Raw genomic sequence first — 14,206 nt, 5'->3', positions numbered from 1 at the left:
TACACTTTTCCATGGTTAGAGTTAGCAACATCTGCAGGTTTCTTTACCATGCCTGTAGCCAACCATCTCCTACAAATTTACTTGCTCCTAAATCCCATTTGAATGTGAGTTCTATGACCTCTCTCACAATTGTCTGTTTTTAGGACTATCCTACTAATACAGTCTTGAGGTACATATATGCCACCCAAACAAAGTTCTACCTCTTTTTTTTAATCCCCCAACTTGTCTTTGTCTGGAAAAACCTGAACTAAAATATTCTATTTCTTCTTTTTTTTCTTTTTTTCTTTTTTTTTTTTTTGTCTTTCACAGGGCAGCCAACCATTTGATCAACTAAATGGCATCATTTCCAGAAATTGAAGCACACTGATTTCCTACACAAGCTTTAAAGAACAGAGTCAATCTGATCTACACTTACACCACAGAGCTAAGGTGCAATGAAAAAATTATCAGAAAGAGTTATTAAAACTGCATCCTCTAAGGCCTTGTCTTTTGCTCTCATTTGTGGATAATGCCTTTCACTTCCTTTCAAGGCTTCAATCTTCCAATCACTCTAACTCCTTCCTGCATAAAAAGTGTTGCTATTGTTAACATTTAGCTAACATATGCCGTCACAAACTTTTTCATCTCATGTGATAGCATGTTCTGTGGTAGTCCTCTTCATATCTTCTCACTTTTGAGCACCTTTTTTGGTAAAGGTGCCACATACAAAGTTCTCCAAAACAGCTTGCTTGTTCTCATTCCATGAGCATGTACCTTTTCCATTTCTACAAAGACCATTCCAGTAGCTGTCTTTTTTCTCTAAATTTTCAAGAAAATACATACAGCAAGCTTTCCACTTTCTCCTGTCATGAAACTGTCTAACACATTGAAATTTCAGTTTCTCTACAGATGCTTCCAGTAATCTATGCCAAGGCTTCATATTCCGCAGCACCATTTCACTTGAATAATTTGTGCTTAGCTTAATACTTCTCCACATTTAAATATATACTCTGCAAAGCTTTTACAGCATGGCTTAGTACTTTCTCAGACTTAGGAAAGCAATCAAACATGCCTTCCATTACAAGTCACTTCAGCAAATGTATTGGCACTTCATCAAGAGACTTTCCTCACTTTCATATTCCTACCTGCTTTTATGACTTGCTCCTTCTAAATACAGCCTATTTCATCCCAGTTGGATTTACACGATTTAATTTCTCTCTTGCATTCTCTTCATGTGGTACTCTTGCAAAATAATCACTCCAAGCATTGCTAATTAATTCAGCATTCATTTCCAATATACCTTATTTACTTCTTACATAAGCAAGTATGTTCGTACCCCTTATCATTTGTTCTCCTGCCTGGATAAGCTTGCAAATGATTTTTTTTTTCTACATCTTGAGTCTTTCCCTCCCTGGAGAGCTATAAAATTGACTGCTAACTCCACTTTTAGCTGACACTGCTTCTTTGCCTTCCTTTTTTCCTTGTCATAATTTCACTGCTTTTGAGAGATTGTTCCCATCTTTTCAACTCAACAGATTCTTTTACTCGAGTTTTTCATAAACAAGTCTACTTTGTTATCTAATTCAGCTCTAATATTAGTACTGAGGAGTTTTTGAAGAAAACCTACCTATAGATACCAGTCTGCCCTATTTATATTAATTGCATGTAACAGATCACACCTGTCAGAGGTGTTGTTATTATTGCCTGGAAAATAGGGATTAGGTATATGCAGTAGGATATGTTCTTGCCTCCCCAGTGGGTTTCTCTCAGTGATTTTTCTCAGGTTGTGATAGTATTCTACACAGCACTTAATTCCTTTGCCCCAAATGCCTGTAAGTGAAAAAACACTGTTACATGAATGAAGAATCAAGGTAATGAGAAGCAGACAGGTAAACCTAACAAGTATTAAAAAAATATTTTGTAAAATGTTCAGCACTTTAAAGCTTCAAACATAATTGTCATGGACACATAGTTTTTCAGAAGATCTTCTTAACAAAGATGAGTTCCTTTTGAAAAATTTCTCCCTGACCTTTTTTCATTAAATACATATTCTACCAAACAGCTGATGGCTGCACAGTATGTTTGTAGAAACGCCAGAAAAACTGGGCACCATATCCTGGCTCACTATGTTGTGTTTTTACAACCCAAAATCCTTCCAATGTGCAATCCTTGTTTTGTCTGGCTACTGTGCATAAAATTCAACAAGAAAGCATAGAGAAAAAAAATCGGCTTTCTGAAGAAGGGGAAAGATTAATCGTCTCTGCAATGTCTCAGTGGTGCAATGGAAAATAATTTCAGTAGGGCAGCAGAAAGGTGTGTGTCACTGCCACTTGCAGCCAAGAAGAGAAAAATGGGATAACCTCTAACCAAAATATCTAAAGCTCTGTCATGTCACTTGAGTGTTAATTTTTTGACAAGGTTACTTTAATTAGTTGACAGATGATAGAAAGAAACATGACAGGTAAGCATAACCTGACAGGTCTTGAATCCCTGCTGTCCCCTCTGCCTTTTCATTTTGAAATTTGGGCTAAAATTTGCATTGCCATAAGGCTAAATGTTGGCATGGAAGTTTCTGTACCAGATGTTAGTTTTACTTTTAGGAGGTTTTGGATGCATACTTAGAATATTTTAGCAACAACAACAACAGAAATGCATAAGAGATTAATTTTTAAAGGACTAAAGTCAAGGCTGACCTTTTCCAGTTTTAGTCAGCAAAAAGGGACTGTCCAAGTCTTCCCAATTTGAGAACATATATTGTTCTCTGAGAGAGTGTGAGTGTAACAAAATATAGAAATTAAACAGCTTTCAGGATCAGTAAGGAAAAATTAAAAAAGATGCATTTCAGGGAGGGGGCAAAAGCTGTGTTAATATGCTTTTATTTTTATTATGATTTAAACAATTTTACAGTGTTTAAGAGCAAAATTCACTGTACAATTAGGATAGCAGGTTTTCTCATTTTCAGCCTGTCTTCGGTAGTTAAAATTAGGCCTAAGAAATGGGAATTATGAATACCACTTCTGGGACTGCCACTGATCATTCAGGCTTGGTAATGCAGATATTTCTGCTTTTGAGTATCACTGCCTGCATGAATAGACCCACAGTTCAGCAAGACCATTTGTAGGTTTTCAGCTGCAAGGGACTGTGCACTATTTCCAGGACTGGAATCCTAACTTCTGACTTTGCTTTTGAAGAGCAAAATGTGCCTCCACACCCTGAGGGTGAACACAGCCCACAGTTTTCTTTGCTCCATCACTTCCAGGTAAATCAATGGAATTTCTGCTTAGAACTATTTTATTTTCCCTTAAGTTGATCTGATTTTGCACACTCCCTGATGCCTGATGCCTCAAAATCTGAAGAACTTTTGCATAACATTCCTGTTCTGTAATGTTGTTCTGACTAGTAGTGAGTGTGAGCAAGAGATGAGATAAAAATGAAAATCTGGTGTGGAGCAATTCAGGGCACTATAGCTCAGATGAGTGCATATTGTTTTGGTGGGGTTTTCCTGTGTTGCTTTTATGTTACCTTAGTTGTAATATTCAACACTGCTCCATAAAGCACCTTGTAATTTCTCCATTGAAACTTCCATAGCTTTCAGTCCCTTCTCTGACATCTGATATATATTATATCGACAATAGATAACATCCACTTGGCACAAGTACTATTTGTCTGAAATTTTTAACCTATTTGACCACAGGATGGGATTTGAGTTTTTTTTATATTGAGCTTAAGAAAATATTTTGCTTCAAATTACTCACTATTTGTGAGACTCGTCCAATTTGGGCCAAGAGACATTCCTGTTTTCTATGTATTATAGAAATGACCGTGATCAGCTCTAGGTAAGGGTCTGCTGACTTTTCCACCAGAACCTGCCGTCAGAGCTGAGCACTTCAGTCCTAAAACATAGGATAGGGCCAACAACATCTCTCCTCATGCAGGATATTATTTCAGTATGGGAACACTGCATTGTGGACTGGTCTCCATTTCTGGCTCTTCTTTTTCTGTTTTGGATAATCAAATGCAGAACCAGACAATGCATGCTGCTAGATCTCCATTCCCAGGGAAATGGCCTCTCCTGGATCTAGAAACTGTACCTGTTTTCAGGCTGTCTGTATTTCCTGTTCTGTCACAGAGAAGACATGGTGTACCTACATGCTGCCAGCCCACATCTCCTACAGGGGCTGTGATTTGCAGAGGTCTGACCCTCAGTCCAACTGTTATGGGTGACAGCCAAATTCATCAGTACCTTCAGTGCTGACAAGTTCAATGCAGAGAAGTTGCAGATCCATGAAACAGGAACGTAGGCTGGGTGTTGCTTTTGTTGTCTTGGGTGGGAATCCCTGTGCAATTTTTTCTCAAATTTCTTGACTGAAAACCTGAAATCCCTGGCAACCACCTGAATCAAAGCCATAAGGAACTTGCAGGAAAGGAAATTGATTCTCCTCAGCCACCCAGACGGTTGTTCCCTTATAAGATTTGGGCAAATATTGTATAATTAGCACTACTCAATGAGTCCCATTAAAGGACCGTCTGCCTCAGCAGAGAGGTTGTGTCTGGTCTCTCTTGCAGGGTTCATTGCCACCTTCACTCCTGACTGGGTGACAATAATTTCAGAACTTCTTAAGGAATAATGATGTCTTAAATATAATGCTTTTTGATTATGATAAGAACAAAAACATCAGAAATACTGACTTTTCATTATTATTATTTAATTATTTAATTATTAACATTTCAAACCAGTAGGCAGGTTCCTTGTAAAGCCAGTTCTAAATCTGACCAACATAGAAGCACATAACTTTGTTTACTGTTACCCACAAAAATAAATTTTGAAATATTTAAAAGATTTAGTTCTAGTTCTCTGAGAACAGTTTCTTCTCTCTCAAATTTTATTTCCATTTTATATTGTCATCTCTATGACTGTTTACAGCACCTGGCTTGGAATCTATAAATAATGACCTCACTTTCAAAGCAAAAGTTCCTTTCTAATAAAAAAAAACCAACAAAAAAAACCAACCAAACAAAAACAAAACAACAACAACAACAACAAAACCAAACCAAACCAAACCAAACCAAACAAACCCCAAACCCAATATAATATATATGAATGACAATGCTTTAATAGCAGCCTTAAAATACTTTCTGTAAATTTTATTTTCACTTTATATGTCAGCTTTAACATTTGATTTCAATGTTTTGGGCTTTTCTTAACCTAAACTTTGTTGTAATTTTAAGAGAATTGGGATGGGGAGATTGACAGAATAGCAACAATATGACTTACTATAAAAATTTTTCAACTATTACTAAATTATAAGTATTTACACAGAGGGTGGGTTTTGGTTGGTTTTTGTTTAGGATTTGTTCCAATTTTTATACAGTTTTATAATATAAATCTGGAAGAGTCATTTACTTTGTAGGAGTTTTTGTGAACCTCAACTGTTTTGAGATGAGCAGAATTTGCACGTGTAATTCTCTGAGAATAATGTTATACTCGAAAATACTTTTTTGCCCAAACAATATGAGACTAATTCCTGAGCCCTTCAAGGCAGGCTGTGCCATGGCCCCTCTGCTTCTCTCTGTCCTGTGTTCACTAGCCTGCTGTTTAATGATTATGTATCTGTGATTGAGTTTAAATTTTTTTTGTCCCCGTTTACATCAAATGCACAGTTGGTAAGTTTATGGCTGCATCATATAATAAAGAAAAAACAATACTTGGGGCTCCATTCATTACCTGTCAAAGCCAGTTTCAACTTAAGTAGTTTATCAGCAAAATATCAGCCTCCACTAGGAGGCTACTATAGTAGAGTTGTACATCCATCTGTTTATACGTGAGATGTTTAAGTAGATGATCCCTCTGTAGACTCCTGTTCTATTGGCAGACTGGGAATGTATATAATGGAATTTTTTGCTTTACACAGTCCAAGTGCACCTGGTGAAAAAGGGACTGCTGAATACCCAGAGTGGCCACTGTGTTCGGGGGGATGTGTTTTGCCTGGCTGCCTGTCTCCGGAAACCATGAGATATCCAGGGGACCCTGAAAGGGGAAAATAAGTCTGTATAAAGAAAATATTCTGAAAGAGTGAACTCCTCACCATCGTAGAATCACTGAGGTTAGAAAAGACCTCTAAGGTCATCAAGTCCAACTTTTAACCTAATTTTGTTAACTCTATCACTAAATCATATCCCTAAGTGGCATGTCTGGCACTCAGTTTCTCAGAGGTCAAATGAGTACTGACATGCCAACACAGCTAAAACAATAAATACATAGAAGCTGCTGCTGCTGAGTACTGTCTTTCAGTAGACAGGGAAAGCTTTTTACCATCTCAGTTGTAACATCTGGAACATACAGGGCTTGGGTGCATGTCAATAGGAAGTACTAGACTTAGGCATTTACCTGAATTGCAATTTTTTTTTTAAATCAAACTTGAAGATCACTTAGAAAAAGTGTAATTGTTCAATAAACTACTGTGAGATTGAAAAAAAATAAAAATCTCAGAGACTGGAGGATTTCAGTAACTGAAGAAGCTTAGGAAAAAAAGAAACATTACCCCTCATCCGTTCCTTTATTGCTTTAACAATGTGCCTAATAATAAAGTTCTTGGGTTTGGTGTTTTGCTTTTTGTTTGTTTGTTTATTTTTAATAAAATAATCTAAAAAATATGTAAAACCACGTTAGCATAATTTTCTTCATGAATTGTTTTTGTGCTTGTCTATCTAATTTTTGTTCATTTTCTAAAATTAATATCCTTAACACTCCCTAAAGCGTAATTGAAAGAAAGAATTGAGTTACAATTTTCCCCATTGTTTAGGAACTGCAAATCTGATTAGGAACGTGATTAATTAAGATCATCTGGCAGCAAGACTAGACATTCCTGTCCACGTGAGAAGGTTACAGAGAGTCCTTGATGAACACAGAGGAAGAGCTCCTAATTTTGAAAGTTGCTGAGATGTATTGGTTCTTTGAGTTTGTGAAATCAACAGGCAAGATCAAAATCTTGGTGTGAATTTTGCTTTTGATCCAATATCTTTCATGAACAGTGTTTTTATCTATATACAGAGATACAGATGAACATTGAATTTAGCAAAATTCCAACACCTAAAAATGCAAATGTTTTCAGCTAAAATCTGATTTAAGGTTTTTTGATCTATGATGTGCTAATTTTCACTGCCTGCTTTTTCTGTCTAGTGGTTTGTCACTTGGTAAATGCTTCCAGAAATCTCAATGAAAATCCCTTTAATTATAGTATATACAAATGACTGCATGTTAAACTCAATCACTAGCATTCATTTCATGACATAAATTAACGTAATAGTTGAAGTTGGAAGGGATTTCCAGAGATAATCTGGTCCAACCCCCCAACTCAAGCAGGGTTGCCTACAGGAGGCTGCCCAGGACCACGTTCAGGTTTTTGAGTATCTCCAAGCATGGAGACTCCACAACCTCTCTGGGCAACCTGTCCTAGGGCTTGGTCACCTTCACAGTGAAAACTGTTTCCTATCGTTCGGAGGGAACCTCTCAAGTTTCACTTTGTGCCTGTTGCCTCTGCTTCTGTCATTGGACACCACTGGAAAGGGCCTGGCTCTGTCCTCTTTGCACCTTCTCTTCAAGTACTTATATACACTGATAAGATCCTCCTGTGAGCCTTTTCTTCGCCTGATTGAACTGTCCCAACTCTCCCAGTATGGCCTTATACATGAGATGCTCCACTCTCTCCATCATCTTAGGGGCTCTTCGCAAAACTCTACCCGGTACCTCCATGTCTCTCTTGTACTGAGAAACCCAGGACTGGACACTAGAGGTATTAGACATAATAACTTTCAATGACTTATGAGATAAAATATGATGTAAAAATATTTGATAATACATTTTTAAAATAATTTTTAATATGATTCCAGTGGAAACTAGACTTAATGTGAATGACAGCTCTTTCTCTATATGGCTATAGGGACCCAGCAATTCCTGCATGTTATTTCTTCTGTTGTGCCTTATCTCATACTTTATCAACACTGAATTATAACAGCTCTGGTGCCCCCCGATCTCTAAAAATCACCCCTGAATTTTTAAAAAAATCTCTCTGATTCTCATTGCTCTAAAAATCTCCTGTCATGTGGGCATTTGGCCTCATCACTGTTAATCCCCGTCTTCTGCAAAATCAGTCTTCTGCTCATTTATACTCCACAATTTAAAAATCCTGGTTATGGCAAGGTATCACACTCAAACCAGGGCAATTATCATCTCTGGTTCCTACCCTACATTCAAATCTGCTCAAACATTACTCGACAGTAATTAAGTAAATGAAGTTCTGGAGACTCTGGTATGGTTGTAAGGATGCAGAATCCTCAGCCTTCTTTCGTAATTAAACATATTTTTCACCACTTTGTGAAAGTCGCACATCATTTCACAGAAAAAGATTTTACTAACTGCTCTGAACACATGCTTTGAAGAATTAACTACTGTGTCAAAGATAATAATTTCTATTTTTAGAAAAAAAATTCATGTGGTTTTTAATTGAAAGAACCATCTGAGCTGGCTGTCAGCTTGTGGACTCTTTTGGTACAATCATGTGGGACAACAGGGAGGAAGTCACTCAATTCCCAACTTTAGTGAATTGCCACTTCATATAGATGGGTTTTTTCCCTTTCTCTTTGGTGAAATGAAGAGTCTGGGCATCGCTAATTGCTCCATGCTCAAACTCAAACATCAGTGGCTAAATGAAGTTCAGGAGTGCAGTTGTGGTACTGCTTATTGAGCTTTTACCTGTCAGTAAAGAAGTGGCAGGCCACAGTGTCAGACAAGTTTTTCTCAGATTTTACAATCAATTGCTCCAAGACACATTTCCTTCACGTATAACAATATATAAAATATTGCCCAAATGTTCAATGATTCTGTTGGAAAGCTGATGAAAGACTTCCCTCCAGGGCATTTTACTTTGTACAAAGGAGGAGCATCAATGGGATTTCTAGCAAAGTTAATTATCTAGAAGATCATCTTGCAAACACTATTCTAATTGCACAAGTCAATATAATGCTTTTGAAATGCTGTGTCAAGGCCAACTGTTCCATTGCAAAATACAAAATAGATATTGCTTCACAGGTGGCTTTATAGTAGTGCCATACATATGACAGTGATATACTGATGGTGGAATAACTGTGAGAAATCCAAGCCCTTACAAGCTATTTTTCAAATCAGCTACTGAGCTGCATGGGAATTGGTGAGTTCAAGTCTGAGGAAAGCATTATTTGAAGTCTGTGTACACATTGCTAAAAGGCAGGTGCAATTGCACCTCTCCATCATTGTTCTTAATAAATATCTAACATAGTTTTATGAATTGACTCTGTGAGTACATCATTAACCAGCACAGGGTAAATTCATCATAGTGAGCAAGACAAACTTAGAGAGATCCACTATAGGGAAGAGAATGTGACTAATGGATGTGGAGGGTGGAGAAGAATTTAAAACTACAAAGCAGCTGTGGTACAGGGTGTTGGGCTGCCAGGAATGCTGTATTTCAAAAAAAAAAAAATCATTGCAGAGTAGACAGCTGTCAGAGCTCTACGATTTTGGAGAAGGAGACAGAGGTGCTTCTTTGAGAAAGAACATGAAATGGAAAATAAAGAAGAGAAAATGTGTCTTGTCTGGCAAGATAATGTGTTTGGGGGAGGTTCAGAGAGGAAATTGTTTGTTTATTTTCAAAACAAAAAAAACCCACAGGGAAATATTAGCAGTGAAATCAGAGAAAACTCTTAAGCAGAATGTGTGAGCTCGTTAATTTGGGGGCTTATTTTGAAGCCCTAAAATATGCATGCCCTTTTAATTCTCCATGCATGTGTCTACAAACACATACATATATGAATATACATTTTTATGTGTATGTGTGTATATTTAGGTATGTGTATATATACAGACACACACACATCTCCCTCCATTTCCACACATAGCAGCTGTCTGATTACCATTTCCAGACCTACTGTATACTTTGAGCACCAGTTGCCACCTGCTTTAAGAATAAAGTGGGATACTGAGCAGGAGTTTAAGCAAGATGCTCCATTAATCCAAGTAAAAGGTAAATTATGTTAAATAGTTAGTCAAGCCATGTTTATTGCCCCTCTTTTAGCTGCAGAGTATAGCAATGAATGCACCCACAAGGCTTAATGATTTTTCCTTTTACCAAACAGCCAACAAAGTGAACAAAAGATGTACAACACAGTAACTGCAATGCATTTGGTTTACACCCAAAATGTCCCAAAATGTTTTAGAAATATTTTATCACACACAGAGTAATTATGAAAATAAAACCCCACCATTCCTGTTGCATGATAAATTTCTCAGTCTGCCAAACACTAAATATAACCCAAGGTGAAAAAGTTTTTCTGTTCCTTTATTTTTATTTTGTTCCCAGGTTTTATTCTACTCAAACAATCAGAAAAACTGTAAACTGGAAAATAGCTCTAGAATGAATCACTGCAGAGAAGTTCACAGTATATTGCCTGAGAATTTTATCAAAGAAAAGTTTGAACCTCACTAGCCCTCTACAATATCTATGGATTGCTTTTATTATCTTTTTATCAACACTTTTTTCAGACAGAAAATGTTCTTGAAAATACTACCATAAGAGTGAGTCTCCACATGTCATTATCAATTTAAAGTCAGAAGAAAAGCATCACATTTAGTTTATGATTTCTTTGTGGGCTGGTGATACAAAAAAAAAATAAACTTGTGAAGGTAGCAGAAAATATTGCGCACAAAGGTACTTTTAGTTAGTCTTTCCCTTGTTTTAAAATATAAAATGAAATATGGAAGTATAGTGAGAAATCAATGGAAACGTGAAGAGTTCTCATTTCTGTAATCTATTTCCATTTGAAAATCTATTTTTTTTCTGTCAGGAAACTGGATAATTAAAATAATCAGCATTAAACATAACCATCACATAATCCTCATTATGCTATATTATCTTGAAACCCCCTTGCTAACTTTGCCTTTAAGAGCTTTAGATGAAAATTTGCATCTTACATAAGCATGCAACACTTAACACAGCCATGCAATAGGCACCACGAGATGGTTTACAAAATCTTAAATTATGTATATTGTAGGTTATTCACTCTATGAATAAACTATTAAATCAGTAGTTCAAACTTCAGCAGTTATGCAAATCTGTGACTGCAGTCTGTGCTGTAGCACTGAGGTGGCAAGTTGAGGATGATGGGTTCAAGAAGTTTTATCAAAAGCCAAACATCAAATGCACTAACACAAATACTTTTGAGAGAGTCTGGATGAAAACTTTCTCAGTGCTGCAATGCTCTTGGTAGACTCCAGATCAAAGATCTATTTAAAAATTACATGTATTCAATGAATTATTTGCTTATTTGATTGTTGCCAAATCAGTAGAGAGAAACACTATTGCAAACGAATGAATATTCATATGGCACAAATAAACAATGAATACTCATCATGGCAAGCTGAAAAAGATTATGCTAAAATTATGTTGAAATTGGTTTGGGAACAAATTCAAATTCATAGCATGTTGGCAAATGATTTTCTGAAAGAAAAACAGCTACAATTGTCATTTGCATACGTCAAACGTGGCACTGAGTTATTTTATTTAGACATAAGGATTCTAAGACTTACAAGTCCAAAATCAATTCCCTTGTGAAATAAACAGGTTTTAGAAGATGCACTGATTAATTACCTTTGTTTCTCAACATTCACCCTCTTATGAAGACAGGTGAACAAGTCTGGTCTACAGATTCTCTTATTTAAACACCATTATATATCCTTGGATAACATTACTGGATATTAAAATATATTAATTTTCAATTCCTGTTCCATTATGGAATAGAAGCTGAACATTCATTTTCTTTCCACATCAGCTGATTGTTTAAGGTAGAAGTTTAGCAGGCAGCCATCCCTATTCTGGCTGGACTTTCTCATACCTTTTGGTTCAAAAATCCCTACGGTCACTGGAGCCCATTAACACCTGCTATACCTCTCAGCCAGACTCTAACTCACTCAGCACTTGTTTGGCTTTTCCATCAGCTGGCTGTTACTGCAAACATACCCACTTTTTCTTTCGTTCTCACTGTGCCTGTTCCAGCACCAGTTTATTATCTACTCTATCAAAGCATTTCACTTTAAATAGTCTACAAAGACAGCTGCATTGTCAGATGCCCAGTTTGCCTGAGAGGGATTTATCTTTCTGAGGCTCTTCATAGGATGGGGCTGAAGATGTAGTTTCTAGAGACCTGTAAGTTTGTGCTTTTATTTGTTACACTGAATTTCTTTAGTTTTGAAATTTACAACTTACTTTACAATGTCTGAATCACTACCGAATACGCTAGAGAAGGCACATAATTTTGTGCTGGTGTTTTTTTTAAACTAAAGGAAAATTTGAACCCACACAAAGTGGTAACAAGATGCAAATACATGAGTTTAGCCACAGTTGAGGCCTGATAACTAAACTGATGACAGTGTGCACTTTATTATGTAAGCTGAATGGTACTTAGTGTCACCATATCCCTGGACTTCCTACCCACAATGTTACTCTGATCCTTAAATAAGGGACTGTACTGTACACTTACCTATGAGACCAATTTGGACACAATTTTTCAAGTATCCAGAGCCATTACATAGTCAAAAATCTGTTTCTTCTCTCAAGCAAATAATTTTACAAATGAAAGCAAGAGACTGAAACAATAAACTGTATTATAATGACTTCACTTACAAGATTTTCATAAACTTAGCAAAGCTCCAATTAATTACCACAATCTTACAAGGTGGAGATGAAGGCTGCTTAGAGGAAAATCTCTTTAGAAAGGCAAAATGGAAGGAAGGTAGGAGTTGAAAACCAGTCATGAAGCCAACATTTACAGCTTAATTAAAGCAAGAAGCTTTTGTCTAGAAAACCCCAACCCTACTATTGGGACACTGAGAAGTAGTTGGGGGAATATTCCCAACTCAATTTAATGACAGTTGAAATCTTATAGATGTTTGAGAATACAGCACAAATTTGATTGAATACTCACTAGCCCTGCCAAAGCTTTACCCTTTTCTGTATCTTATTGGCTCTGCCCTTTCTGAAATTGCAGTCCCGTCAGTAGCTTTGTGCTGTCTCCATTCACAAATGTGAGTAGTGGAGTTTGTATTGTAATGAACCTGGCCTTTTCTGAGTCTAAAAGCTGCTTGGGGAATTCACTGAAGTAAAAGGTCCAGGCAAATCCTCTTCACATTTGTGCACCATCTGGAGTCCTGCCACATGCATTTTCAAGCATAAGGTGGTAAATGCTGAAGGGCCTTTGTCCCATTAGACTTCAATTTACATGTCCTTGCCCTGTAAGTGACTCTGGGCAGCGCTGTTTCCAAGAAACATATCTGGAGGTCTCCAACCTTCCTTTCATGTGCATTCATCCCACTGTCTGTCCCCAGGCTTGCGCTCTCACTGAAGGGTAACTAAAGAGTTCACTGTCTCTCTTTCACAGCATTGCACCCAGATCATGAGCATCCCCAAAAACTTAGTGACCTATTCCAACTGAGTCATGGCAAAACCTTCTCATTTTCTCTCTGAAACAAATCCAACAGCAGCATTTAAGATTAAAAACCTGTCACACTGTAAAATTGAAGTCCTTACATGGTTTGCATTACCTAGAGTCTGATGGCTAATCTGTGCAGTAGCCTATTGTGAACTGCATGGTCTCTGCTCTGACATCGTAGGTCCTGGATTTCTAATTCCAAAACTACAGCTTTTGCTAAAATCTCATCAGGCAAAACTAGCCACCTTTGCTCCCTTTTTTCCAGGAATTTGGAGGTCATTGTTTGTGACTTTGCAGAATGGATTTGTCTGTTGTGACTCTCTTGCCTGCATGTGGGCTGAACACCTACAATATTTGTGCTACCTGTATGCTCTGTTGCTTTTCTTGGGATGACAGTAATTAGGATGGCAAAGCAAATTCTTTTTTTTGCTGTTTGGTTTTACTGCCAACATTGTAGAAAACGTTCCTTAGCCTTAAGTCAGTTGCAATTTTTTTGTTTTCACCTTCTTTGGTACTCTCTGTAAACACAGAGAATATCAGTTGCATGTCTGTAAAACAGATACGTAGTTAACTGAAAACTAGTAAAACCATCAGAATTAAAAACTGAAGGCACCCTCTGTGTCACTCGTGTTGGTAGCTGCTGTTTGCAGATCCAGAGCAAGGGGCTGCTTCCAGTCTCCCAGGTGACCTCCAGGCTCCTGGAGAGATT

Source organism: Corapipo altera, unplaced genomic scaffold, assembly GCF_003945725.1.
Source record: "Corapipo altera isolate COAL_440 unplaced genomic scaffold, ASM394572v1 24b, whole genome shotgun sequence".
Taxonomy (NCBI): Eukaryota; Metazoa; Chordata; class Aves; order Passeriformes; family Pipridae; genus Corapipo; species Corapipo altera.
This window is presented reverse-complemented; position numbering follows the sequence as displayed.